General features: G+C 35.7%; 1 protein-coding gene across 4 annotated transcripts in view; it reads right to left on the bottom strand.

Moving 5' to 3' along the window:
* STK3 (serine/threonine kinase 3) overlaps positions 1 to 26068 on the bottom strand; it is a 321854-nt gene that overhangs the window by 100890 nt on the left and 194896 nt on the right. The window lies entirely within an intron of this gene.

Below are 26068 nucleotides of genomic sequence, written 5' to 3'. Positions count from 1 at the left end.
ATTCATTTGTTAATGGACATTAAGGTGTTTACACCTTTTGGTTATTATGAATAATGTTCTGAACACTGGTATATAAGTATCTACAGACAGATGGTCCCCGACTTATGATGGTCCGACTTAGGATTTTTCAACGTTACAACTGTACAAACGAGATACACATTGAGCAGAAACCGTAGTTCGAATTTTGAACTTTTCCTGGGCTAGCGATATGCAGTACGATACTCTCGCGATGCTGGGCAACAGCAGCAAGCCGCAGCTCCGTCAGCCACGTGATCAGGGATGTAAACAACCCATACATTTACAACAACTCTGTACCCACACAACCATTCTGTGTTTCACTTTCAGTATAGTATTCAATGAATTACGTGAGATTCCACACTTATAAAATAGGCTTTGTGTTCGATGATTTTGTCAAACTGTAGGTTAATTTAAGTGTTCTGAGCACATTTAAGGCAGGCTAGACTAAGCTATGTTTTTCGGTAGGTTAGGTGTATTAAATACATTTTCAACTTAACGATATTTTCAACTAAAGATGAGCTTATCGGGACGTAACCACAACATAATTTAAGGAAGGTCTGTATTTGAGTCCCTGCTTTCAATTCTTTTGGGTGTATGCCTAGAAGTGCAATTTATATCAAATGGTAATTCTCAATTTTGGGGGGAACTGTCAAAACGTTTTCCACATTGGCCACACCATTTTACATTCCAACAGTGTACAGGGTTCCAGCTTATCCACATCCTCACCAACACTTGTTATTTTCCCTTTTTTTTTTTTTCTTTTTGAGAACAGACATCCTAATGGATGTGTGGTATCTCATTGTGGCTTGATTTGCATTTCCCTAATAACTAGTGATATTGCACATCTTTTCATGTGCTTATTGGCCACTTGTGTATTTCTTTGGCGAAATGTCTATTCAAGTCCTTTGCCCATTGTTGTTATAGATTGTTTTTTGTTGTTGTTGAGCTGAAGAAGTTCACTTTATGTTCTGGATATTAATCTCTTATCAGATATATGATTTGCAAATATTTCTCTCCATTCTGTAGGTTGTCTTTTCACTCTCTTGATAGTTTCTTTGATACACAAAAGCTTTTCATTTTGATGAACTCCAATTTATCTATTTTTTCTCTTTTGTTGCCTGTGCTTTTGTTGTCATATCCTAGCCATTGGCTTTTAAATGTAAATTCACAGAAGAATCAAGTCAGTAATATAAGTATGAACCAAAAAATACTCTTTAGAATGTTCACCAGAAGATAAACTGGAATAGGGCCATAAAACTAAACTAACAAATTATGTTTGAGAAACCAAGCAATGTGCTATTTAAAAAAACTTGATCGTGTACTGAAGTTAATTTATATCTATTCCACTTGAAGTAGAAACAAACAAACAAAACCTAAGTTCTGACAGAGGTCAAAATGCAAATACTGGAAAACAGGAACATCCATGTTGTTCTCAGCTGTTTGATAGCCCTCCTCATCCTCAACCTACAGGATAAATTCAGCATTATATCTCAAAGTCTTCTGCTCTTCTTTCATGAGCTTCTCTTCTTTTAGAAGACTTCTTCATTCTTATGCATTCAACTCTCTAATATATTGAGGACTCCCAAATCCTGACATCTTTCTGACTTTACTTACTACTTAAATGCTTAATGATGTTTAAAACTCAACATTCTAAAAAATAAATAAATAAAAAATAAAATAAAACTCAACATTCTCAAATGAGATCATTTCATCCATCTCCTTGGCCCCCTCCAGTCTGCCTCCATCCCCGACAATAACCACTACAAAGCACAGTCATCTTCATTAGCTAACTGAGAGTAAAACTGCAATGTCTTTTGGGGGTTATTTTCTTTCATACCCTATATACTATCAGTCAACAAGTTCTTCTTCAAAAAATTCTCTCTCAGCTCCATCTCTTCTTTTCCATTCCCACTGCTACTGAGTATATTCCTCCTTACCTCATGCCTGAGTTACTGCAGGAAGAGCACCCTGACCTCCTAGAATCAGACAGATGTTAGTTCAAATCCTGGCTCAACTCACTTAGTAGCCTTAAGACCTTTAGGGAACCTATTTAAACTCTCTGAACTTTAGTTTCTTTCATTGGTGTTATGATGATTAAATAAGAAAAGGTATGTAAAATGCTTGCATGCTACTAGGAATAAGGTAGTTTCACCCCTTCTTCAAAGTATACATACTATACCAATCTTTCTTGAATACTACTTGTATTATAATATTCTTCTACTGAAGAATCTATAATGGCTCCCAGTTCTTGCCTGCACTGAAAGCTAAACAAAGCTGCCTAGATTTTAATGTCCTCTATGTTATCTTATTTTACATGGCCAGTCCTATTTTCCCATTGTTCACATATCATTCAATAGAGTCAGGCTGACCTCAACTGAGTCTCCAGCTGCCATAAACCCATATGCTCATTAAAGACTTCATCTTTGCTCACATCACATCTTCTTTTCTACCAGGATGCTCTTTCCTCTCTAATTCATTTTAATTAAATCCTATCTAGTTCCAGATCAAGTATCTATTACCTTTATGGCAAATTCAGTCTTTATTAATTATCCTCTTTTCCAAACTTCTAGAATTTATAAAACCTGCATTACACACTTTTGCATTTAAATTATGATCTCATATTGTAACTGTTTCATAAAATCTTTTATAAATGTAAGTACCCATGGATAAGAGTGCCTTACAGTACTTCTGAATCTACTAAAGTGTTTCACTCAGTAGTCCACACACAGTAAGCGTTCATTTATATACTTACTTTATCACAGAATTATAAAACCATGAACCTTTAATAATTCAACCCCTCATTTTATACATAAAAAACCGAGGCCCACAGAAAGTAAGAGACTTCCCAAGGTCACACACCTACTTAAAAGTGGAGCTGGGACTAAGAAACTAGTTCCTTTATTTCTTAACCCATTATCCCAGCAAGTACATATACCTTACTTACATTTAAATTTTGATCTACTTGATTGCTTAAGTCAGAGGTGCAGGTTTACAGTTTTAAAAGCTTATGTCACCAGCTCCTACGCCCAAAGAGTCCCATACAAATTACTTGGTCCATCCTAGTCACAGCCACTGTCTTTTCTTGAACTATTAGAACAGCCTCCTGGCAGTTTTCACTGTTTCCCCTCTTGCCCCCGTTAGTCTCCCACATAACAGGCAGATGGATCCTTTCAAAAGACAAATCACATCATGTTACGCTCCTGCTCAAAACCCTGCATTTGGCTTCCCATCACACTTACATTAAAGCCCAAAATCTTTATCATGGCCAAATGTGATCTGGCCCAGTAATATCTGCCAATCCTATCTCCTATCACATTCCTTCTCACTCACCAAGTTCCAGCCAGGCTGGCCTCCTTTGCTATTTCTTGTGCATTCTAAGCATGTTCCTCCTTGGGCTTTTAAATTGGCTGTTCTCTCAGCCTAGAATGCTCTTCTTTAAGACAGTTTTATTTTTTGCTTAACTCAGGTCTCCACTTAGATGTTAACCTCCTTAGTGATGCTTTTTCTGACCACCATTCCAAAATCGAAGTCCCCATCAATCTTTTATCCTTCTATATTCTTCATAGCCTGTACCTGGTTTTTCTACCAGTATGAGTTTGATAAAGGCAAAGAAACCTTCTTTTTCACAGATGAACCCTCAGTGCTTAGAACATCTGGCATATATTAGGTACTTGATAAAAATTTATTTAATAAATGAAGCAATTCATATTTGTACCTAATTCATTCAACAAGCATTTATTGTAAACTTATAATATGTCAAGGAGTGAACCAGGCATTGGAAATACAAAGATGAATATGAAACGGTTTTGCTCCATTTTTGTTTTTTTAACAAGTCTAAAGTCTAAGAGAAACTGACATGTGAACAATAAATTACAAGGCAATTTGTTAAACGCTGTAAGGAAAGTGTTGCCAAAGTACAATGGGAGTACCAAAAGCACAGCCTCTGCCTCCACCTCTGTCAAATGAAGAAAGCCTCACAGAGGACACTGCCCTTAAATTAGGTCTTAAAGGATGGGAAGACTGTAACATTTAATATATATACACAAGTGGGGGTGCTTTATATTACAACTTCTTTTTACAACAGAACTACACTTAGACATCCCTTCTCAGCTTAGACACCCCGAGACTGAATTAGGTGTCATACTTTTGTATTGCTATAGCACCTTGTGCTTATGCCTATCATACACTTATTACACAATTGTCTGTACCCGACTTGTCCAAATCTATTAAATAGACTCTAAAAGCTATTATAAGGGCAGTAACCAGATATTGTTAACAGTTATATACCTGGTATCCAATACAAAGCCTTGTTCTCATTACATAATCTATTATATTAATGTTAAAGCCCTCATTATGAGTTAGTGCTAGAGCATAGAATGTTATGCAAGGTTCTATTGTAGAACTTTATTTAAACCGACTAATTATTTAAAACATAGAATGGCTATTAAAGAAACATCGGGAGGGAAAATAATACCGTTAATTAGAATTATTCAATTGATCACTTATCGAATAATGATAAAACAGTTATCATCAATGACTTAGAAGCACTATACTAAGGACTTTTTGTAGGTCACTCCTATTTAATCCTTTTATTAATTCTGTGAGATATTATTGTCCCCGTTGTGTAAATGATGAACCTGCAGTTCAAATGGGTTTAATAATTTGTCCAAGGTCATATAACAGATAAGTCAAAGGGCAAGGATTCTAACCAGGTTGTTTGATTCTAAAGCCCAACATCTAACTTCCAATTGTATAAGGTCTTCTAAATTTTAAATTATTTCTCAACTCTAGTTTAATTTATATTACAGGTTAGCTAGAGCATGCTTCATTTTGCTAAGTTAAGAGATGAAGAAACTGACATACACATAAGTAAACTAATTTGCACTTGGTCAAAAAAGCTAATAAAAAAGGTTTTACTCTTTTTAGTAGACTCCACTAAGGAGGGAGGAAAAAAGTTGATTTTCTATCAGTTCTTTTTAAAACTCTACTGCTAAGTTAATACCTTATTTTATCGTGGTTGCAAACCAGTTAATTCTCCAAACATTAAATCTGTTTTTATATGTGTGAGTCATTTATCTCTTATCCTTATAAGATTCAGTGCTGTGACCGTTAAATTTAACAAGAAACACAACATCTGGTTGGTGTGAAATAATACTTTAAAATTTTCTTGTATTCTAGATTAGACTTGAATCTATGCTGGAATAATGAAGCTTGCACCTCCGGATGCACATAACTGGCTTAATCTATAAAATTATAAAAGCACTAAATCAAGTTTGGAAGGGATCGTTTTCACTGTATATTATTTTCACTTACATAGTCACTTTGCTAAAGGATGCTAAACCAATTTACAAATTGACAGTAAAAAAAAAAACCAGTAATGAAAAAAATAATGAGCACTCAATTCACTAATGAGAGGGTGGCATCCAAACAGTAATTACTAAAGTATGGAAGGAATGAGAAGTTCTTTTTTATGAAATTAGCAAATCAAACACTAAAAATTTGGTGATGGGTTTGAAAACTTTTCAGTAACACTTTTTACTTCTTTAAATCATTAACTCAAATTATTCTTAATATTTGAGATGATTGCTAAAATTTCCATTTGATACTTTAACATTTTCATAATAAAACAGTTATTTATAATGTTTTTCCAAAGTTATACTTCATTTATATATACTCTGTTACTCCTTACAAGAGAAAAGCAGAAGAAAAACATGTTGATACTTTATAGAAAAAGGTCTGCAGAGCAGATGCTTCCCCACTGTAGAAAGCGGCCAATTCCAGTAAGGAATACAATAGCATTTTCAATCAGTGGTCATCATGTGCCAGGAATGCAAAACAGAGTACTGACGATAATCCAGGTTATGAATCATAAAATCCACATGGAATACAAATATTTGAAAACATCATTAGGAAATCCTACTCCACTGCTAAGACAGATTTATGCTATAACAGTCTGAGAAATAATCAGAGCCTTTGCACTAGGTATCTTTACATTTGCAATATCTACCACCTTAAAGGATTTTCTAAATATTCAGCTACTATCTGATTGATTTAAAGGATATTAACACAAACATTTTAGAAAGCATTTGTCATTTCTAACATTAATGAGATAGACTATGCTTAGATAAATAGGTGTCTTTTTAATTTGACATATTCTAATTATTTTCTCTTCCTGAAATGATATTAAATACTTCTTTATTACCTATACAATTACATAACAGTACATTATCAATACAGAACAGTGATCTTAGTGACACTGATTCAATTAGACACTCCTATTGGGTATGCATTCTACTACAGCATGAAAAAATTTATTTTTCAGGAAAAAAATGAATGTTTAAGACACATAAGTGAACCAATTATACAAAAAGTTGCATTATAGTGGTCTAGATATCTGTAAAACGTTTTAGAGGCGCTAATCAGGGATGGCACTGACAGCAAAGAATAATGTAACAAAACATACTACAAATACAAAACTGAGCTTTCAAGATAGTAAAGGAAATCTCCAAGAGCCCCAAACAACTAGGAACTAGAGTGAGAATGAGCTAAATCTGACCTTAGGGCTGCCATAGGGGCATGTGATGATGGGGGTGCGATGGTGATGGGTTATCCATTTTAATGGATAAAGGAAGGCAAGAGTCTTTGGGTTCTCTCCAAAGTAGAACTGAAACTCTTACATAAAATTGGGAATCTTGAAAGTCTACATCCTCAGTGAAAGGACAGACAAGAAAAAACGTACTCACAGATAAGGGAGATGACATATAACCTTGTCTGCCTCACCTGGGCTATAGGTAAAGATGAGGATGGATATGGTGGGGGGTTTTCCCTTTAGGATGTACAGACATGGGTTTGGGTTTTCTAACATTACCCACATGGTCTGGGGAACCCCATGCTGAGAAATTAGTCGAATGCAGTCTCAGTATGGAAGCACCCGGGTGCCTGATGAAAACAAATTAAAATCCACCCTAAAGGGACTCCTACTCAACCTTCAACCCAGAACTCACATCATTCTCAGAGATAAAATTCAACTAAACTTGAGCTTACAAAAAGACAATGAATAAACAAACTGCCAAGATGGATGGAAAAAAACACAGAATTAAGACCCACTTGCTCCTTAGAATTAAATTACTCCCCTTAGACAGCTGGATCTTTCTAAGATAAAAATTTCTAGGACCAAAATTAGGAAAGAGTAGACAGTGGCACCCTAGGTTGTGGAAAACAAGCACAAAGGTAGAAATATTATGGCTGGAAGGCAAAGCGTTAAGTGAGTTGGGCTGCATTAAGGAATGGCCTACAGGTTACAGAGTGCTTTAAACACTGGGAGCCAGCATGCACTGCTTGGCAGAGTGATGGGAACCTTGCAAACTAAGGGGTGAATTGGAGAAGGAGCCTGAAGAGAGCCTGGAATCAGAAGGTTATTACTGAAATCTAGATTTGAGGTGATTAGAATCTGCGCTGACGTCTGGAGCCTGTGCTCCTCAACGGGAGGGGCCGCAGCGGTAAGAGGCCTGCGCACCGCAAAAAAAAAAAAAAAAAAAAAAAAAAAGAATCTGCGCTGAAAAGGTCCTATACAAACCGGTTTAAGTGACAAGTCCAATCTGAAAGAAATCATGAAAGAAGAAACAACATATTCTAGAAACTTTCTGGACATCAAATACAATGAATCAAAAATAACTACAATATTCTGGACCTAAAGAGGCCAAACTGACCTTAAAGAGAAAACTGTAAAAGATTCTAATCTGAGTAGATGAAGACAGAAAATAAAATAGATAATGCCAGTTATTGATAACCAAAAAATGACTTAATGGAATTTGCCACTTTAGCACATGATAAAGGCACTGAATTCTAATAATTAATTTGTGAGGAAAGAGTCAAATAAGAAGTCAACACAGTCCAGCAGTTAAGAATCCGCCTTCCAACGCAGGGGACGCGGGTTTGATCCCTGATCCGGAAACTAAGATCCCACATGCCCATGCGCCCTAGAGCCCACATGCTGCAACAACTGAGCCTGTGTGCTCTGTGCGCCACAACTAGAGAGAAGCCCACGCCCCGCAAGGAAGGATCCCACATGCCACAACAGACACCATGTGCCGCAACTAAGACTCAATGCAGCCAAATAAATAAATAAAGTGAAATATATATTTAAAAATTATTTTTTTAAAAAAAGAAATCAACATGGCATGTGCAGTGCAACTTCAAGGAGATGAGCATAAAATTGGGGAAACCTGTGGCAGGTTTTACTTTTCTCCCCATGCAGAACTAAATCAGGTCTTGGTGGTTGTGCTCACATGCTAACCTGTGTCAGTAAATAAATTTTAATCATTCTTGAGTTAGAAAAGGCAAAAGTCAAAGGGAACTATTGTACATTTGCTTGTATGCCTCACATCATGGATGAGCCCTGTGTACCATTAAACTAAAGGCACTCTCTACTATAGCAAGGTGAAATTACTGATGTGACCCAACACAGCATTCATTATCTTTAAATTCCACTTCCAAATCTGGTAAAGGATAGCACTTATCCATCGTCTCCGTTCTCAATACATCTGCAGTGTCTACTATTTCTGTGTTACAAGTGAAAGAGCCCACAGCAGAATCAACTGGTTAACTCGGTCGCATTCAGTACCACATTCAACCCAACTGAGCTAAGAACTACTGAGAAAACATCAGAAATATTCCCCTTCAAACTGCCATCCTTAAGCACTGTGGCAATGTCTGACAGGTTTAAAAAAGTAATATATTGATATTCACCAATTAAATATTACTAAGACTTACAGTATGTGGAAACCTGTACAAAGAATGAACTTCCTTCCCACCGATATAAGTAGGTGTTCCTTCTACTTCACTGCAAAAGCAGCAGAAGAGATTATACAGCTGCTGTCTTTGACATACCTATCTTTAACTAACAGAAACGTCTGCCTTCATGCATCCTAACTTTCTGCACGCTCATGGGCATGTTTTAAAGTTACATCAAAGCTTTCACGATCTCCGAAAGTCATTAACGACTTGTTCATCAGTACAACAAACCTAAATGGTGAGAAGGGTGTGGGCAGGACTTCAGAGGCTCCATGATGCAAGACTGTACAAGTTCCTGGCATTATATTAAAAGCTTCCAAACAAAAGATTATCTTACATCCCCTGTGCACAATACTGATATACAATAGAGTAAATTTAAAAAGTAAAAGCAACCTTAACCATGACTTCTCTTTTTTCTCTCACAGCCAAAAGCATGTCAAAGGATTAACAAAATATAAAGATTATAAAATCAAATATTTTAAAATAAAAATAACACCTTTAAAAACTGTTGTGTTGTTACAAGCAGTTTATAAAAAATCCACAAGAGGGCACCAAAGACAAAAGGCTAGAACAAATTCCATTAATTTGTGATTTACACAGATAAAACAGGTTCATAAAATATTATTTTGTTTACTAACATACTATCAATACCTTTCAGAAACAGACTATTGGCCACTGATTTTTTTAAAAAACTGATATATTTTAAAATACTATAGCCACTGCCATGTTATATTTTTATATAAGTAACATTTATGTTTCTTAAGGGACAGACTACATTCAGTAATCTCCCCAATGACTTGCATATAATAGCAGGAGCTCAGTGAACACTTGTTGATTCCACAAAATTGACAGAAACATACAACAGGAAATATCAAGTATTCATATCACTGTGTCACTTCTAAATTGCTTTCATATAAACAGATTTAGGATTGTATTATCTTATGTTCTTAGGACAAATAGAACTAACAGCTAATTTGTCTTTGAAAATAATTTCTTTTTATTATCCTTTCTTTCTCTTACTCCTTTTCTGCTCCATTATGGTCATGTTTAACAACAAACAGAAACTTTAATATATACTTAACAAAAGAAATCACTTGTACAAACTCAGAAATGATAACATTATAAAATGACTTTAAAAAATCAGCTTTCAAAACATACAATTTAGAAGGAGACTGCCTGAATCACAATAAAATAACAATATTAATTTTAGCATGCAGTTACATTACTGAAACTCCTGATAACAAAAGACATTCTGGGGCAGAGAAATGCTAAGCCAGGGCAGCAAAAAACAAGCAGTTACCCCCAAAACAAAATATTTATCACATCTTTGACTTAAGCATTGCTCCAGGAATACTTCATGTACTAGTATGTACCTTATTATTTTTAAATGCAGATACTTTCTGTGTTGATGATAATCTTGTGGCACTATGCTAAATAATAAGGGGTTAAGTCAGTTAAACCCCATTATAAAGCAATTTTATACACATATTTATTGATTTCATAAATATTGATTAAATATTTATAAGTACCTACTGTGTGCAAGGCAGTGTGCTGAGATACAGTCTTTGTCTTTGAGAAATGTACAGGTTAGTGGAGAAAGTTAGAAAGTAGACATAAATACAGTGAGATAAGCATTCTCACAGAGCTAAACACAGATACCACGGGAGCACAGAGGAGCACTTGCCTGACCAAAGCCTTGGAGGAGTATCATGAAAAGTTCTCCCTTTCCAGAGGAATCAATGGCTGAGATGACTCCTGAAGGATAAGGAGTTACTCAGGCAAATGAGGGTGACCTAAGAAGGGGTCTAGCAGAAGCAGCAACTGATGCTTTTCTTTAGACACTTTTTGAGCAATCTCGCTTTTGCTTAAGGTTTAACCACCAAATGCAGAAAGCCTGCTGATTCTCCAACTGCTTGAGCGCTCTCCCTTGGGGTTCAAAACTGCATATCCAGCTGGCTGCCACAAAATGACTTTGATGACCCATGGACACGTCAAATTAAATAAGTTCTAAAATGATCTCATCTTACCCAGAAAGTCGCCCTGTAAAGGGTACTGCTGGAGAATACTTCAGCCACAATATGATAAGAGGTGGAGAGAGAGTATGATGAAGTGAAGACACAAAGGCTCTGACTATTTTATCAAGAAGTCTGGTTATGAATAATTTGTTGTTGATTTCTTCTTTAGTTTTTTAATGGTCAAAATATAACTACATTTTAACACTGAGGAAAAAGGCCCTAGAAGAAAGGGATAATGTGACTGACTGAAAAGGCCTATATAGACACGATTGTCTAGAAAATTTCAAAGAATCGACAAAAACCTCCTGGAACTATATAATAAGTGAATATAGCGAAGTCACAGGATACAAGGGTAATATAAAATATTCACCTGCTTTCTCTATACCAGGAAATAATAACTGGAATTTGGAATTTAAAAAAAAATCTTTAAGGCGCATGCACACACGCACACACACACACACACACACACACACACAGAAAAACACGTTAAGTCTTAAAAAATACGTATAGAATCTGTGTGCACTGATGAGAAAAAGCAAAGATCTAAATAAACTGAGAGACATTCATGTTCACAGATTAAAAGACTCAAAATATGGTTAAGATATCATTTCTTCTCAACTTAATGTATAGCTTCAATTCAACTACAATAAAAATTCTAGCAAGCTAACATGTAATTGTCAACAAAATGATTCTAAAGATTACATGGAAAGGAAAAAGGCCTAAAACAGCCAACACAATAATGAATAAGAAAAATAGTTTGAAGACTCCAATTTTTAGACTTCTATAAAATTACAGTAATCAAGACAGTGTAGTATTGGAAAAAGAATAGATACATATATCAGTGGTAAATCAATGGAACAGAACAGAGAGCTCAGAAACAAACCCACACAAATACAGTCAACTAATCTTTGAAAAGGGCACAAAGGCAACTCAATGGAGAAAGGATAATCTTTTAAACAAAGGGTGCTGGAACAACCGGATGGCCATATGAAAAAAAATACAACCTAGACTTAGACCTCATGGTTTTCACAAAAATTAACTCGAAATAGATCATAGAACTTAATATAACATGCAAAACCAGAAAACTTCTGGAAGAAATCATAGGAGAAAATCTATGTTACCTTTAGTTTGGTGATGAGTTAAAGCATCAAAAGCAAGATCCATTGGAAAAAAACAAAACCAAAAACCGATTGCTGATATTAAAACAAAAACTACTGCTCTGTGAAAGACACCATTAGGAAAATGAAGAGACAAGCCACAGACTGAGAAAATATTTGCAAAACACTACCTTACTTTAAAGGACTTGTGTCCAAAACACATGAACAATTCCTTAAAAATAAACAGTAAGAAAACTAAAAATGGGGAAAAGTACGGAACAGACATCTTGTCAAAGAAGATAAATGGCAAGTGAGCATATAAAAAGACGCCCAACACCTTTTGTCATTATGAATTACAAGTTACACCAACAACGAGATACCACTAAATACTTGTTAGAATGTCTAAAATGCACAAAAAAACAAAAAACAAAACAAAACAAAAACTTGACAATATTAAGCGCTGGTGAACATGCTTAGCAACAGAAATTCTCATTCATTGGTGGAAATGCAAAAATGGTGTAACACTGGAATAGAGTTTGGTATTTTCTTACAAAGCAAAACATATCATCAGATCTACCAATTACTGTCCTAGGTATTTACCCAACTGATCTGAAAATTTACATCCACACAAAAGCTGGCATGAAAATGCTTACAGCCACTTTATTCATAATTGCCAAAAGCTAGAAATGACCAAGATGTCCTTCAGTAGGTGAATGGATAAACAAATTGTGGTACATCTATCCAAAGGAATACTATTTAGTGAAAAAATGAGCTATTAAGCCACAAAAAGACATAGATGAATCTTAAATGCATATTGTTAAGTGAAAGAAGCCAGTTCTGTTTGATTCAATTACATGATATGGAAAAGGCAGAACTACAGATGGTAAACAGATGAGCAATTGCAGAGGGCTTGGGGGTAGAGGGAGAGTTTAATAGGTGTAGCATAGGGATTTTTTCGGGTGGTGAAAATATTCTGCAGGATACTGCAGTGCTGAATATGTGACACCATGCATTTGTCGAAACTCACAGAAGTTTATACTATAAGGAGTGAACCTTACTTAATGTATGCAAATTTAAAAACATATTTCAGGTGGTCAGGAGATCCCAGGATGGAATGCAGAATGTGACACACACAACCTTGGAAGTGAGTGGAATCTGTAAGACTTAAAACAAAAAGCACTGTACATAAGCACCGTGCTCTACTTGATAAAGTTGTTCCCATGGGGATATGGGTTCATTCTGAAACCACTATACATGCACACAGGAACTGAAATATTTAGCAAACGGGTGGTAGATGGAGGGAGCCAGGTTTTTCACCATTGCAGGGGGGAGTTATAAACAAGCAAGCGGAGGCAGATAGAAGGATCCATGTGGTAATGGATCAGAGTCAGAGACATCAGTATGAATTCATGTTTAGCTTAATATAGGTAAAGATGGAGATATATATATACATATAATTATGTATATATACACAAGTTAGCACACACACACATATACCTCCTTGCTTTGTCTACTGAGAGGGATCAATAACATGACAATATGCCACAGCAGCAACAAGTATATCTACAGTCCATATCTTGGTTTCTAATACCATTCTCTAATAAAGGAACTAGCTCCTAGGATTCTAGAAACTGTGGCAGGAAATATACAAACTGAATCTAGAGTATCTTACAGTGTCAGAGAGTAAGGAAGTAAGTAAAGTAAAAGCAAACCCACAATGATGGGGTTATGTCAAAGGGACGAAAGTGCCAACCATAAGAGGTTCCAATGGCCAAAGCTGGAACAATCTGAACAAGAAAATACATAAGGTAGGATTGGATTATAACCCAAAGTGTAAACTAAATAACCATGAGTCAGTGAGATATATATGACTGAATAAATAAGTGGAGAAAATAGACAAATCTCCTGTGTAGAAGAATTCCTACATAACTTCCCACTCCTCAAGTGTGGGCTGTGTATTATGATTTCCTTCCAAAGAATACAGTATGGAAAGGAGAAAAGAGTAATTTTGTTGTGAAGAAACCTGACAAACACGACATCAGCCAGGTGATCATGGGTAACACTGACAATGATAAGTCATGTTAACAAAATGTATCTGTGATATTGTGATATAAGAAGAAATATAGATTTGATCTGTCCCCAGTTCCTGGCACAGTACTTCTAAAACCCTTACAATTTCCTGAGTGATATGTGTGGGAGGAGCACGTTTTCTTATTCATAATAAGCCCCTTTCAGCCTTGTCTGGCTTTATGATAATAAGGTGACTCCTGGAGGATGAGGGCTGGTTGCCAGAGGAACCAACCGTGTGATCAGAGGGTTGGAACTTTTAGGCCTACCCTCCTGACCTCCAGGAAGGGGAAAAGAGTTAGGGATTGAGTTAATCACCAATGGCCAATGATTTAATCAATCATATCTCTGTAAAGGAACCTCCATAAAACCCCTAAAATAAGGGTTTTGGAGAGCTCCCAGGTTGGTGTATAGATCAAGGTGCTAGGAGACTGGCATGCCTGGAGAGGGCATGGAAGCTCCACACGTCCTCCTCATCCTATGCATCTCTTCCGTTGGTCTGTTCCTGAGTTGTATCCCATATTGGAAACAGTAAAGTGTTCTCCTGAGTTCTGTGAGCTATTCTAGAGAATTAATGAAACTGAGGAGGGAACTGTGGAACCCCTGATTTATAGCCAGTTGATCAAAGTATGGGAGACCCAGACTTGTGACGAGCATCTGAAGTGAGGGAGGGGACAGGTTTGTGAGACTGAGTCCTTAACCTGCAGGGTCTGTGCTAACTCCAGATGGTCAGTGTCAGAATGAATTAAACTGTAAGACACCCAATTGGTAAACTGGAGAATCGCTTGGTGTGGAAAATCCACACATTTGGTGTCAGAAGTGTTATAAGTAGAGGAAATGAGTTTTTCCTTTAATACTCTTGATATAAATGTGATGAGACTAGCCTTTACTTCTGTAGTCTCTCTCCCAAAACCCAATAACCTCAGTGTCATCATAAGAAAAAATATCAAATAAATCCCAGCTGAGGGACATTCTACAAAACACCTAACCAGCATTTCTCAAAGTTCTCAAGAACATCAAAAACAAGGATAATCTGCGAAACTGTGACATCAAGAGGAGCCTAAGGAGACATGGTGACTAAATGTAAATGTGGTATCCTAGATGGGTCCTGAAACAGAAAAAGGACACTAGGTAAAAACTAAGTAAATCTGGATAAAGTATAGACCTTAGCTGAAAACACTTATTAATACTGATTCATTAATTGTAACAAATGTACCATACTAACATAAAATTTTAATAGGGGAAATTGGATGTGGGTATATGGAAACTCTCTGTACTATTTTCACAATTCTTCTGTAAATATAAACGTATTCAAAAATTAAAAGTTACTTCAGAAAAAGAAAATGGAAGAAATTCATTTATTTGAATTTATATTTACTAAATAAATATTTATGTCACAAAGTCCAACACGAGAATCTACAGGTCAATGGTCCTCATCTACATTAGAATCAGCTAGGGAGCTCTGAAAAAATTCTGATGCCTGGGCTTCAGCGTATATCAATTAAATCAGAAATTTCTCAGAGTAAAAACCAAGCATTATTGGCTTTTCTTTTCCCCTCCAGAAGTAGATAGGTTGTTCAAATGTATAAAGAGAGAGATCAAGTGACATAGCCATTTGCTGAATATTCTACACATTATATTAAACATTACAAATCCCAAGGAATCATTTTTCCATTAGAGATAACTAAAATATCAGACTTTTAGTGATTCATGTATATAATATTTTGTATTGACAAGAACAGTGCTCTGTACTCTATCACTTAACCAAAAAATCTGTTGGAATCTCTTTTCAGAAAAAGATATTTTAAAAATATTTAGCAAATTTCAGTACATACATGCTTAAAAAAAAGAGAGAATGCCCTGAAGCGCATCTTATTTTTAAAAAGGCATGCTTTATTGGATAAGATTTTTTAAACTCTTACATGGCAGAAAAAATACACATAGATTTGCTTTATATCCTACTATGAATGCTCCTTGGTAAAACAAAATGTCGTATTTGTAGAAAGTTGTTTTGAATAGAAAGAGCAATACCATTAGTAGATACTCTTTAAAAAATAGTCTTTCTATAGATAATTTAGGTATTTACAGTAAATATGAACAAATATATTTATGCTTTTTAATCAACTCACACTAAGGATTTGGGAATATCTTCCACTGACATCCGGAAAACAAATTCTTTCTTACTATGTAATACAGTTGACCCAACTCAGCACCAAATTTATATCACATGCTCAGAAGTGCCCCAAAAAGAAGATCTTTGCCATGTTTAGCAATGCTTAAACTAGCACAAAAACCTTGATATTGGGATTAACCTGCTGCAGAAATCTCTGTTTACAATTTGTTTAATTTTAAAAATCTGTACAATTACCTCAGCACCGATCAAAACATGTCAATTTGTCAAGATGTATTCTCATCAGACAAGCTTTTTCTATAATAGGTATAAAATCAAATTCATAAGGCACTAGTTCCAATCATGTCCCATACCTTTCTTGAATAAAAAATATTTAAAGAAGTTTGTTTATAATAGTTACTTACCCAGGGCACAGGTGTATAGCACCAAAAATTTTAAAACAACGTACCCTGAAATAGTTATCATATAGTGTTTCCTTTTCAAAAGTCACACTGAGAGTTGATGGAAATGTCAACATAATTTTAGGTCTCAAGTTTTTCTCCAACTGTAGTAAGTTGAATTATGTAGAAGTAAATTAAGTTTGGAAAAATTATAAGTTGATATTGGTATTACCCATAAATTCTCTGAAAACTGCACTCACTCAAAATGAAAAAAAGCAGGATCTACAATGGGTTCAAGTATTAATACTGAATATCAAATATAAGTATCTTCAACAATGCAGCAACTCAATATGGTGAATTTACAGCTCTAGAATTTCAAAATCAGGGAAAGAATTTGATCTATATTATTTCAAAATCTAGCACTATTAAATTTTCAATGGTCCAGTGCCAAACTGGCTCTGTGTCATATTAGGCCAGTCATCGGAAAAGGACCAATCAAGGATGGAGACTAAAGACAGCTAACAAAAAGGCCATCAAAGAATACAAGCTCTCTGTATTCTTAAACTAAAAATAAATGTAGAAGTAAAACTTGGCAATGCAGACCTCCCATGATGCTGAAAAGACCATTTATCTTTGAAACAATCAAAAAAAGGAAAAAAGGAATGGGGAAAAAGTCTCAAATAAAAACGACTACTATATCAAAATAGCCATTCAAAATCTTCTGCCATATCCTAAAAAAGGTGGCCAGTCCCCAGTACCATAAATAGCAGGTATTGTCCAAGTGAATCCACCAAATTGGAGCAAATTCCAAAAGAAGGATCAGCCAAGTTTCATGGGCCAAAGGTAACCAAGATGAGTTACAAATGAATATAAAGGGAGGTTACAAAGCAACAACCTTAACTACACAGAGGTAGGTGTAAGGCAAGCACAGAATCAATCAAATAATGGCTCAATAGTCTACAATTGTTCTCATATGGCTGGAAGGCTCAAGATTGTACCTTTGTTATAAAATTATTTTATAAAACAGTGGTTGAGAAAAACAGAAATGTCCATTTCCTTTTTTTTAAATTGAAGTATAGCTGACTTACAATATATTGTGCTAGTTTCAGGTGTACATTTACTTTTATTCTCATCAACTACTAATTTGGTATGACTTGCCTTAAATTCCTAGATTTCTTGTAATGTTATCTTTTAGAAGTTTTCCCTTCCCTTCTTGGATCATTTTCATTTACAAAATGTCCAGAATAAACTATAATTGAACAGATCCAAATTTTCCTTTTAATTGTAAAACTTTATGAGTGCTCAAGGAGTTTTTAATCATTCTAACATATGAGGTTTTATAGATTTATTTGACTATCATCACATTAACAACTCAATATTTAAAATGACAATTTCAGAACACCCAAGAAAAGACAAATGGCAAAAGTTTCCATTAAAATGGAGGATTGAACACATGGGTTTATGCTGATTCCAGCAAAAACCCTCAAAAAATACAATTTTTATTGTACAAAATTACAATAAAGGTACAGAAAAAAAATAAACTCATAAAGACAAAGAGCATGGAGGAGGAGACAACAGCAAACAGGAGATGTCAAAAAATTTGGAAGCTAGAAGAAAAAACTGGAAGCTAGAAATCACATAAATATATGTAAGTAGTAGCTATCTCAGCACACCAAAGAAACCCAAAACTTAAGCTTGTAAGGAGAGAACTCACAAGAGGCAAGCAAATTCAGGCCCCAGAGCAGTGGGTCATAACGTCTTTTACAGTAAGGTTCACAAGTCAACTAATTCTACTCTTACACAGAGAGTTTCCAATAGGCAATTTTAGTGTTTCTCTCAAATACAATCATTAGATTCTTCAAGAAAACCCATAAAGTGAAAAGTTAGAGATCAAAATAAACACGAAGGAAACAGAGACAAGGAAGAGAGAAAAAGAAAACTCAAAGTAATAATGATAATATAACAACAATGAGGAAGAGAAGGATATTTGGGAAATTAAATATTAGCTATGGAAAAAAATACCAGGGTTAGAAGATAAACTTAGAGAGACCTCCAAGAAAGAACAAAAAAAAGGAAGAGAAAAATAAAAAAACAGAGAAGATAAGATCATTGAAAGATAAATCTAAGAGGTTTAACAAGGAAATAAAAGGAGAGTAAGAGAGAAAGATGGGGGGCAGGTGAGAGAGAAAGGGGGAGACAGAAAGTGAGGGAGAGAGAGAAAAGAGAAGAAGTTATTAAGAAATAGCAAATATAAAATTACACAGAATTGATCTTACCTCAGGAAACAAGAAAACTCTTAAATAAACAACCTAACCTTACACCTAAAGCAACCAGAGAAAGAAGAACAAACAAAACCCAAAGTCAGTAGAAAGAAAGAAATCATAAAGATAAGAGCAAAAATACATGAAATAGTGATGAAGAAAACAACAGAAAAGGTCAAAACTAAAAGCTGGTTCTCTGAAAAGATAAACAAAATTGATAAACCTTTAGCCAGACTCATCAGGAAAAAAAAGGGAGAGGGCTCAAATCAATAAAATTAGAAATGAAAAAGGAAAAGTTAAAACTGACACCAAAGAAATACAAAGGCTTACAGGAAACTACTACAAGCAACAATAGGCCACAAACAACCTAGAAAAAATGGACTAATTCTTAGAAAGGTTCAACCCTCCAAGACTGAACCAGGAAGAAACAGAAAATAAGAACAAACCAATCACAAGTAATGAAATTGAAACTGTGATTTAAAAACTCCCAACTAACAAAAGTCCATGACCAGATAGCTTCACAGGCGAATTCTATCAAACATTTAGAGAAGAGCTAACACCTATGCTTCTCAAACTCTTCCAAAATACTGCAGAGGAAGGAACACTCCCAAGCTTGTTCTGAGGCCACCATCACCCTGATACCAAAACCAGACAAAGATACCACACACAAAAAAAGAAAACTAAAAACTAAATATCACTGATGAACACAGATGCAAAAATCCTCAACAAAATACTAGCAAAGCTAACCCAACAACACATTAAAAGGATCATACACCATGATCAAGTGGGATTTATCCCATGGATGCAAGGATTCTTCAATATACGCAAAGCAATCAACGTGATAAACCACATTAACAAACTTAAGAATAAAAACCATATGATCATCTCAATAAATGCAGAAAAAGCTTTTGATAAAATTCAACTCCCACTTAGGATTAAAAACTCTGCAGAAAATGGGCACAGAGGGAAACTACCTCAACATAATAAGGGCCATATATGACAAACCCACAACTAACATCATTCTTAATGGTGAAAAACTGAATGCATTCGCTCTAAGATCAGGAACAAGGCAAGGTTATCCACTGTTGCTACTTTTATTCAAAACAGTTTTGGAAGTTCTAGCCACATGAATCAGACAAGAAAAAGAAATAAAAGGAATCCAAATTAGAAAAGAAGTAGTAAAACTGTCACTGTTTGCAGATGACATGATACTATACATAGAGAATCCTAAAGATGCTACCAGAAAACTACTAGAGCTCATCAATGAATTTGGTAAAGTAGCAGGATACAAAATTAATGCACAGAAATCTCTTGTGTTCCTATACACTAAAGATGAAAATCTGAAAGAGAAATTAAGGAAACACTCCCACTTACCACTGCAACAAAAAGAATAAAATACCTAGGAATAAACCTACCTAAGGAGGCAAAAAACCTGTACTCAGAAAATTATAAGATACTGATGAAAGAAATCAGATGACACAAAAGGATGGAGAGATATACCATGTTCTTAGATTGGAAGAATCTTATACTACCTAAAGCAATCTACAGATTCAATGCAATACCTATCAAATTACCAATGGCATTTTTCACAGAATCAGAACAAAAAATTTTACAATTTGTATGGAGACACAAAAGACCCCAAATAGCCAAAGCAATCTTGAGAAAGAAAAACAGAGCTGGAGGAATCAGGCTCCCTGGCTTCAGACTATTCTACAAAGCTACGGTAATCAAAACAGTTTGGTACTGGCACAAAAACAGAAATATATATCAGTGGAACAGTACAGAAAGTCCAGAGATAAACCCACGCACCTATGGTCACCTAATCTTTGACAAAGGAGGTAAGAATATACAATGGAGAAAAGACAGCCTCTTCAATAAGTGTGCTGGGAAAACTGGACAGCTACATGTAAAAAAAATGAAGTTAGAACACTTCCTAACACCATACACAAAAATAAACTCAGAATGGATTAAAGACCTAAATGTAAGAACGGATACTATAAAACTCTTAGAGGAAAACATAGGCAGAATACTCTCTGACATAAATCGCAGCAATATCTTTTTTGATCCACCTCCTAGAGTAATGAAAATAAAAACAAAAATAAACAAATGGGACCTAATGAAACTTAAAACTTTTGCACAGCAAAGGAAACCATAAACAAAACAAAAAGACAACCCACAGAATGGGAGAAAATATTTGCAAATGAAGTGACTGACAAGGGATTAATCTCCAAAATATACACACAGCTCATGCAGCTCAATATATTAAAAAAAAAAAAATCAAAAAATAGGCAGAAGATCTAAATAGACATTTCTCCAAAGAAGACATACAGATGGCTAAAAAGCACATGAAAAGTTGCTCAACATCACTAATTATTAGAGAAATGTAAATCAAAATGACAATGAGGTATCACCTCACACATTAAAAAATCTATGAACAGGGCTTCCTTGGTGGCGCAGTGGTTGAGAGTCTGCCTGCCGATGCAGGGGACATGGGTTCATGCCCCAGTCCGGGAAATCCCACGTGCCATGGAGCGGCTGGGCCCGTGAGCCATGGCCGCTGAGCCTGCGCGTCCAGAGCCTGTGCTCTGCAACGGGAGAGGCCACAACAGTGAGAGGCCCGTGTACCACAAAAATAAATAAATAAATAAAAATAAAAGGCCAGCTCGTTCACGCCACTCCCCTGTTTAAATTTCTTTCTGGGGCACAGAAATTCCACCTTGAGGAGCATCTCCCGTAAGTAATACTTGCATGTTTTCAAAGACAAGAATATTCAAATCAGCACTGTGTATTGACTGGCAACATATTTAATATCTATCATTAGTGGACGGGTTAAATAAACCATGGTTCAACCACATAATTGTAAAACACAGAGCTGTGGAAAAGAATGAGATAGATCTAAATGTGCCAAATATGGAACAATCTCAAGATACAAAGCAAGGTCTGTATGGTATGCTCCTGTGTGTGCAAAAAAGGGTGAAGAAAGGAGATGTTTATACATAAACGATTTCCACAAAGATACATAAGAAGTTAATGATCATGGTTGCTTCCCAGGAGGGAGGCTGTGGAAATGAAGATCTAGGGTGCCAAAGATTCTTTTTATTATGCGCTCTCTGTAGATTTTAAAATCACATGTAGATATCACATTTGTAATTAGAAACACTGATTTAAAAAGCAAAAACAAAACCCTCCATGTAGTGAAAGCACTTCATCAGCATCTAACAAAGGCACTTCATCGTGCTCTGCAACAGGAGAGGCCACAACAGTGAGAGGCCAGCATACCACCAAAAAAAAAAAAAAAAAAAATCTACGAACAATAAGTGCTGGAGAGGGTGTGAAGAAAACGAAACCCTCCTACTCTGTTGGTGGAAATGTAAATTGGTACAGCCACTATGGAGAACAGTATGGAAGTTCATTAAAAAACTAAATACAGAACTACCATATGATCCAGCAATCCCACTCCTGGGCATATATCTGGAGAAAACCATAATTTGAAAAGATACATGCACCCCTATGTTCACTGCAGCATTATTTACAATAGTCAAGACAATGGAAGCAACCTTAATGTCCAAGACATGGAAGCAACCTTAATATCCACAAAGGAGTGACTAAAGAAGATGTGGTACATATATACACTGGAATATTACTTAGCCATAAAAAAGAAGGAAATTATGCCATTTGCAGCAACATGGATGGACCTAAAGATTCTCATACTGAGTGAAGTCAGATAAAGACAAATATCATATGATATTGCTTATATGTGGAATCTTAAAAAAAATGGTACAAATGAACTTATTTACACAACAGAAATGGAGTCACAGATGTAGAAAACAAACTTATGGTTACCAGGGGGGAAAGGGGAGGGAGGGATAAATTAGGAGATTGGGATGACATATACACACTGTTATATACAAAACATAACTAATAAGGACCTACTGTATAGCACAGGTAATTCTACTCAATACTCTGTAATGACCTATGGGAAAAGAATCTAAAAAGGAGTGGATATATGTATACGTATAACTGATTCATTTTGCTGTACAGCTGAAACTAATACAACCTTGTAAATCAACTATACTCCAATAAAAAATTTTAAAACTAAAATAACACAGAATTAAGGGACATTTCCAAATTGAAAGAGCCAAAAGGCACTCCACACAATGAATGGAAAAAGATCTACACCGGGCTTCCCTGGTGGCTCAGTGGTTGAGAGTCCACCTGACGATGCAGGGGACACGGGTTTGTGCCCCAGTCTGGGAGGATCCCACATGCCGTGGAGCGGCTGGGCCCGTGAGCCATGGCCACTGGGCCTGCGCATCCGAAGCCTGTGCTCCGCAGCGGGAGGGGCCACAACAGTGAGAGTCCTGTGTACCGCAAAAAAAAAAAAAAAAAAAAGATCTACACCAAGGCACATTCCATGAAAGTTTTAAATAACAGAAAGTGAAGATCTATAAAACTTCTATAAAACATTCAAAGGATTAGGTATCTGAATGTCATCTGGCTTCTCATCATCCTTACTACTAAGTTAAGAAATAGAGCAAGGCCTTCAAATTTTTAAGGGAACATTATTTTCAATCCAGAATTTTATACTCAATCAATCAACAGTAAAGATAGAATAAAGACATGGTCAGATATACAAGTTGTGAAAAAACCTGCTAATGGCTGGAAGCTCCTGGGAGATAAAGTGCATCAAAGTAAGGAAGCAAAACAAGAAAGACAAGATCCAGAAACCATAGGATCCATTAGAGAAGAGAGAAAAGGAAATTTGCAGGATGATGCTGAAGGGGCTGGGGGGTGATGTCTTAGGAGAAGAGCTGTTCAAGACTCCAGAAAGTCAGCATTCAGATTACAGGAAGATAGAGGGAGAGAAAGAATAAGTCAAGAATAAAGTATGACACTAAACAATTATTTGTGTTTGACCATACACAGAGGCCTTTACAGCCTCTGCAGAGAGTCCGGGAATGTGGCGTTTCAGAACAAATTCGTGATAGGTACACAGAAAAATTAACAGCAACAAACAACAGTAACAAAAACCGTGACAACTACTCGTTCCAGAAATCACAAACATAAAAAATATGTAATCATAATATATTATGATGTTTACATACTCACAGCTATCTAAACACTGAGAGGGATTTTTTTAGAATTGTGTTTTAATTATATGGGGAGAATGAGAAATAACAAGTAGTTCTTTTAAAGAATTTCAGTTTGTGATCAATAACGTTATCTCAAATATAAATGTTCCTTACTAAATCTAATTTACTTTTTAAGAAGGACTGAGAATAAATTTTAAAATTATCTTTATTGGTTTTAAGCTTAAAGTAGTTTATAAAAATCTCTACCAGTTCTTCCAAGCACATTTGACCATTTAAAATTTGTTTTAAAACAGTTAAAAAGACATTTTCAAAATACTGGTTCAAGTCTGGTAAGTGATGTTATTTTGGTGGCCCTTAGAGTAGCAAAACCAGCAGCAGGAACAATTATCATCAAAGAAACCAAAAACTAAACAAACAAAATAATAACAAAAACAAAACACCCAGACAAAATGTTAAAATAATAGCAGCAGTGGTGATATAAGTAGTAGCACTAATAAAACTGAAGCTAAACTTTATCGAGCATATTATGTGTGTTAAACTGTTCTAAGTGTGAAGATATACATATTTTTTATTACATCCCCATAACAACTCTATGAAGTATGATCTATCACTAGCCCCTTTTTACAGATAGTGAAATTGAAGCAGAGAGGTTAAGTAACTTGGCCAATGACAGTTATTTGGGAACAGAATCAGGATTTTAGTCCAAGTAGTCTGTCCTGCTCTTAGATAAATTCTACCCTCCCCACCCCCCAAATTTAACGTTAGAAGCTTCTGGACTGACTTGGGCAGATTCTGATGCTGTTCTATTATTTATCAGTTTAAAAGATTCTCAAGAGAGAGATTGATTTGAAGTTCCTTTATTAAACAGGGGTAGGGGGAAGATGGAAGATTCTGAGACTATTCACCCGGAGGCTATCTCACCACCTGTAGGGATGTGGATTTTCCCAAGCACCCTGGCATTTCTCCCGACACCCATGCTAAGAATTACTGTTTCAGTGAATCACAACTGGAGGGGATACGCCATCCCTCAGACATTAAGGACAGCAGCCTGACAAGTTTAGAGTTCAGACCAGGAAAGTTCAGAAAAGAAATCACCAGAAAGTCCTCATTTCTTTTCCAAAGACAGAAGCTCTAAAACATGGTCTAAAGCCAGTTAGTAGACAAAATCTTTTTCTTTGAATCATTACTAAATTAATATGAAATAAAATGACACCTTTGAAAGTGAAAATAAAAGGCCTATTACATGCATAAAAGTGAAAAGCTCTCAAAAAAAAAGTGAAAAGCTCTCAAGCAAGCCTAACATCAAGAAGTATCCCACTTTTTGCTCAACATTTTACTTACTTTAACATTCTCCCACGTCTTTCAGTTCCTTGTATTTTACTTAAAGTAACATTGTTATTGACATGGGAAACACCTGAGCTCCAGTACAAAGCAATTCTTGCAAACTCCTTATCAATCTTCTAATCTACTTTAAAAATGACCACTTGTCAATAGTGCATTCTATGCCTTATAAATTCAATTTATTAACATCATCCATTACACTTTTAAATAATCATTCAGTGTACCACGTATGGAGTGTTTGCCTTGTTATTTTATTTAAAATCAGCAAGCAGTAACTTGTACTGTGTAAATATTTAAACATAAGTGCCTATATAATATTTTAATAAGCCATACCAGATAACTTAAAACTAATCTTTTAAAAATCAATGATGAATTAGCGTTTAAGAGCTACATAGGGGGGATTTCCCTGGTGGCACAGTGGTTCAGAATCCAATGCAGGGGACACGGGTTTGATTCCTGGTCCAGGAAGATCCCACATACCGTGGAGCAACTAAGCCCGTGCACCACAACTACCGAGCCTGTGCTCTAGAGCCTGTGTGCCACAACTACTGAGCCCACGTGCCACAACTACTGAAGCCCGTGTGCCTAGAGCTTGTGCTCTGCAACTAGAGAAAGCCCGTGCACAGCAACAAAGACCCAACGCAGCCAAAAAAAAATAAAAAATAAATTAAAGAAGAACTACATAGGGATGTATTGTTTATTGTATAATTAATAAATTACCAGAATGCATGCTCACACCTTGAATGCTACAGATATATTAGTATAATCTGAATGAGAACAAGAAAAAGTCCTGTATGCCTACAGTTTATATAGACAAACTATGTCCAACTTTGTACTGACTTGGTCAGAAATAAATGCAAATTTTATGAAAA

The sequence above is a fragment of the Stenella coeruleoalba genome (genome assembly GCF_951394435.1).
Source record: "Stenella coeruleoalba genome assembly, chromosome: 17".
In the NCBI taxonomy this organism is placed as follows: domain Eukaryota; kingdom Metazoa; phylum Chordata; class Mammalia; order Artiodactyla; family Delphinidae; genus Stenella; species Stenella coeruleoalba.
Note: the sequence above shows the minus strand (reverse complement) of the source record. Positions and strands in the feature narration are given on the sequence as shown.